Source organism: Triticum aestivum, chromosome 5D, assembly GCF_018294505.1.
Source record: "Triticum aestivum cultivar Chinese Spring chromosome 5D, IWGSC CS RefSeq v2.1, whole genome shotgun sequence".
NCBI classification, from domain to species: Eukaryota; Viridiplantae; Streptophyta; class Magnoliopsida; order Poales; family Poaceae; genus Triticum; species Triticum aestivum.
The window spans coordinates 145,309,075-145,314,416 of record NC_057808.1 but is presented as its reverse complement, the minus strand read 5'-3'; positions in this window follow the sequence as shown (position 1 = coordinate 145,314,416).

The window sequence follows — 5,342 nt, the reverse complement described above, 5'->3', positions numbered from 1 at the left end:
CCCGTCGTCGCCTCCGGCGAACGCCGGCGCCGCCCGCGGCCGCCCGCCGCTCCGGTGCCCCTCTCCGGCCTCCTCCGCCGTGCCCCGCGTCTTCCCCGAGCTCCTCTCCCTCCTCTCCAACTTCGGCCGCCGCCGTCTCCTCCGTCTCCAGCGAGTAGCCGCGCGCCCGAGCCGCGCCAGATCGAGATCTGGATCGGGCTAGGTTGACTTTCCCCTCTCCGATTTTCTGTCCCGATATATTTGCAATAAGTGGCTCTGTTCATTGCATCATAACTCCGTGCATACTTCTCCGTTTTGTGTGCATGATATATCAAAATGTTTGCCTCGAGATGCTCTTCATTTTGTTCCATTGTGCCATGCTCGTTTGGGTCCATCTTGATGCCCAAATCTCTGGTGCAAGAGTGCTATATGATGTTTACTGCTGTTACTTATCAGAACTTGGTGATTTGTTATTTTTGTTGCATCTGATGTGTGCATCTTATGGGCATGAGCTCTACAGGTGTTTTGATATATGCCATGCCATCTTTACAGTGGTGTATGCCATGTATTTTTATGATCTATGTGGTGACTAGCACAAGCATCCAAACTAGGCTTCGTGATGTTTCTGTTTTCAGGGGCTTAGGATTTTGCTGTCTGTTACTGCTGTTATTTTGTTGCTATGTATCCATGTGGCTACAGTGAGATCCATGCTTCTTTTGGGCATGTTCAGGAAGGATGTTTTGTAGATATAGTTGTGCTCTATCCATCCATGCCCCTGTTTGCAATTATGGATTGCCATAGCATGTCTTAATCTTGCTCTACTTTTGCTATAAAATGTTTCTGGCAGAATGTTAACATGATATTCAATTTTGCCAAGGTTGTTGTAGTTGATCCTTTCATGCTATGAACTTTCTCTTGCCATGGTTAGCTTCATAAACATTCCATCTTTCTGTAGGTATGCTTGTTTTGTCATGCATTGCTTTGTGATGAATGCATCAAGCTCACAAATATTCCTTCATAATGCTGGGAATGCCATGCTCTGTTTTCTGCTAAGTCTGGAACCTGTTAACGAAACTTGCTATGTTTACATGGGTGCCATCATATCTTCTGTGCCTTTTTGGCTCATGGTCAGTAAGGGACTTTTGTTCTATGCATTTAGTAGATTCATACCATGCCTTTTTGTGCTACTTTAAGTTCCTGTAGTATGTTGATTGCTTGCTCTGAACATTGCTACCTGATGCTGTTTATGCCATGTCCAGTAATTTCATCAAGTCTATGAAACTGATATCTTTTGCACTTTTGCCATGCTTGTTTGAACCTGTTATGGTGTGATCTAGCCATAGCTCAGTGTTCATCTTTTCTCAAGCATCTTATTTAGATCACTGCCATATGCTTTGCTACTATGTTGGGGCGCTGTAGCATAGTTACTTGATGTATTCTAAGTGCTATCATACTGTTAATCGCAGATTCGTGTCATTTTTGTTTTGCTTGCCATTTGCAAACCGTGCATCCGTTTCCGGTGATCTTTATGTCGATTTCGACCGAAATCATCTCATCTTTCCAGTGGCATACTTGGTTTGCCAAGTTACTGCCTTGTTCATCCTTTTTATTCCGGAGCACGCATATGCATCGCATATCATATCCCGCATATCATGCATGTTTTGCATCATGTTGCTTGTGCATTTCCCGTGATTGATTGTGGTTCCTTTGCTTGTGTTCTTGCTGTGGGTAGAGCCGGGAGATGAGTTCGTGAATGAGGAACCTGTTGAGTACGCTTACGAGGACAACTCTGAGAACCTTGCAAGCAAGATGACCATACCCTCAAAATCACTTCTATCTTTGCTTTGCTAGTTGTTCATTCTATTGCTATGCTGCGCTACCGACCACTTGCTATATCATGCCTCCCATATTGCCATGTCAAGCCTCTAACCATCCTTTCCTAGCAAACCGTTGTTTGGCTAAGTTACCGCTTTTGCTCAGCCCTTCTTATAGCGTTGCTAGTTGCAGGTGAAGTTGAAATTGGTTCCATGTTGGAACATGGATTTTTTGGAATATCACAATATCTCTTATTTAATTAATGCATCTATATATTTGGTAAAGGGTGGAAGGCTCGGCCTTATGCCTGGTGTTTTGTTCCACTCTTGTCGCCCTAGTTTCCGTCATACCGGTATTATGTTCCTTGAGTTTGCGTTCCTTACGCGGTTGGGTGATTTATGGGACCCCCTTGACAGTTCGCCTTGAATAAAACTCCTCCAGCAAGGCCCAACCTTGGTTTTACCATTTGCCACCTAAGCCTTTTTCCCTTGGGTTTTCGCGAGCCCGAGGGTCATCTTTATTTAAACCCCCGGACCAGCGCTCCTTCGAGTGCTGGCCGAAACCAAGCGATGTCCGGCGCCCCCTGGGCAACAAGGGTCTATGCCAACCCGACGTCTGGCTCATCCGATGTGCCCTAAGAACGAGATATGTGCAGCTCCTATCGGGATTTGTCGGCACATTCGGGTGGCTTTGCTGGTCTTGTTTTACCATTGTTGAAATGTCTTGTAAACCGGGATTCCGAGATTGATCGGGTCTTCCCGGGAGAAGGTTTATCCTTCGTTGACCATGAGAGCTTATAATGGGCTAAGTTGGGACACCCCTGCAGGGTATTATCTTTCGAAAGCCGTGCCCGTGGTTATGAGGCAGATGGGAATTTGTTAATGTCCGGTTGTAGAGAACTTGATACTTGACTTAAATTAAAATACATCAACCGTGTGTGTAGCCATGATGGTCTCTTCTCGGCAGAGTCCGGGAAGTGAACACGGTTTGAGTTATGCATGAACGTAAGTAGTTTCAGGATCACTTCTTGATCATTTCTAGCTTCTCGACCATTGTGTCACTTCTCTTCTCGCTCTCATTTGCGTATGTTAGCCACCATATATGCTTAGTGCTTGCTGCAGCTCCACCTTTACACCATCCTTTCCTATAAGCTTAAATAGTCTTGATCTCGCGGGTGTGAGATTGCTGAGTCCTCGTGACTCACAGATTCTACCAAAACAGTTGCAGGTGCCGACGATGTTAGTGCAGATGACGCAACCGAGCTCAAGTGGGAGTTCGACGAGGAACGTGGTCGTTACTATGTTTCTTTTCCTGATGATCAGTAGTGGATCCCAGTTGGGACGATCGGGGATCTAGCATTTGGGGTTATCTTATTTTCATTTGGATTTGACCGTAGTCGGCCTATGTGTGGATTTTGGATGATGTATGAATTTATTTATGTATTGTGTGAAGTGGCGATTGTAAGCCAACTCTCGTTATCCCATTCTTGTTCATTACATGGGATTGTGTGAAGATAACCCTTCTTGCGACAAAACCACAATGCGGTTATGCCTCTAAGTCGTGCCTCGACACGTGGGAGATATAGCCGAATCATGGGCGTTACAAAAGGATTCTTTCATAGGGAACTTTTGGAGAACTTTTCTTAAGGAGTTCATTCAGAAACTTGTATAGAAACTTTCTTAATGAGCACTCGACAAACGCATTTCGAGAACATACACACAGTCCCAGCTATGCACCTAGTGCATCATCATAACTGAGGTCTCTTGCATTTCCCTACAGGTAATTGGATCTCATATGGAGATGTTTAGTGAAGTAGAATGGAAAAATCGAATGCAACTACACAAGAACTAGTCTATAACTGTCGTTCGGAATCAGTTTTGCGCAGTGTTAACTGAAACATGCATATCTGACTCATACGGAGTCTGTTTTGGCTCCACAAGTAGTCAAAACGTTTGTGATGACCAGATGCTTCAAAGGATTCTTTCATAGGGAACTTTTGGAGAACTTTTCTTAAGAGTTCGTTCATAAACTTGTATAGAAACTTTCTTAATGAGCACTCGACAAACGCATTTCGAGAACATACACAAAGTCCCAGTTATGGACCTAGTGCATCATCACAAATGCGGTCTCTTGCATTTCCCTACAAGTAATTGGATCTCATATGGAGATGTTTAGTGAAGTAGAATGGAAAAAATCGAATGCAAATACACAAGAACTAGTGTGTAACTGTCGTTCGGAATCAATTTTGCGCAGTGTTAACTGAAACATGGATATCTGACTCATACGGAGTCCGTTTTGGCTCCACAAGTAGTCAAAACTTTTGTGACGACCAGATGCTTCAAAGGATTCTTTCATAGGGAACTTTTGGAGAACTTTTCTTAAGGAGTTCGTTCCGAAACTTGTATAGAAACTTTCTTAATGAGCACTCGACAAACGCATTTCGAGAACATACACACAGTCCCAGGTATGGACGTAGTGCATCATCATAACTGAGGTCTCTTGTATTTCCCTACAAGTAATTGGATCTCATATGGAGATGTTTAGTGAAGTAGAATGGAAAAATCGAATGCAACTACACAAGAACTAGTCTGTAACTGTCGTTCGGAATCAGTTTTGCGCAGTGTTAACTGAAACATGGATATCTGACTCATACGGAGTCCGTTTTGGCTCCACAAGTAGTGACGACCAAATGCTTCAAAGGATACTTTCATAGGGAGCTTTTGGAGAACTTTTCTTAAGGAGCTTGTTCAGAAACTTGTATAGAAACTTTTTTAATGAGCACTCGACAAATGCATTTCGAGAACATACACAAAGTCCCAGCTATGGATCTAGTGCATCATCATAACTGAGGTCTCTTGCATTTCCCTACAAGTAATCAGATCTCATATGGAGATGTTTAGTGAAGTAGAATGGAAAAAATCGAATGCAACTACACAAGAACTAGTGTGTAACTGTCGTTCGGAATCAGTTTTGCGCAGTGTTAACTAACACATGGATATCTGACTCATACGGAGTCCGTTTTGGCTCCACAAGTAGTCAAAACGTCTGTGACGACCAGTTGCTTCAAAGGATTCTTTCATAGGGAACTTTTGGACAACTTTTCTTAAGGAGTTCGTTCAGAAACTTGTATAGAAACTTTCTTAATGAGCACTCAACAAACGCAGTTCGAGAACATACACAAAGTCCCCGCTATGGACCTAGTGCATCATCCTAACTGAGGTCTCTTGCATTTCCCTACAAGTAATTGGATCTCATATGGAGGTGTTTATTGAAGTAGAATGGAAAAAATCGAATGCAACTACACAAGAACTAGTGTGTAACTGTCTTTCGGAATCAGTTTTGCGCAGTGTTAACTGAAACATGGATATCTGATTCATACGGAGTCTGTTTTGGCTCCACAAGTAGTCAAAACGTTTGTGACGACCAGATGCTTCAACGGATTCTTTCATAGGGAACTTTTGGAGAACTTTTCTTAAGGAGTTCGTTCAGAAACTTGTAGAGAAACTTTCTTAATGAGCACTCGACAAACGCATTTCGAGAACATACAA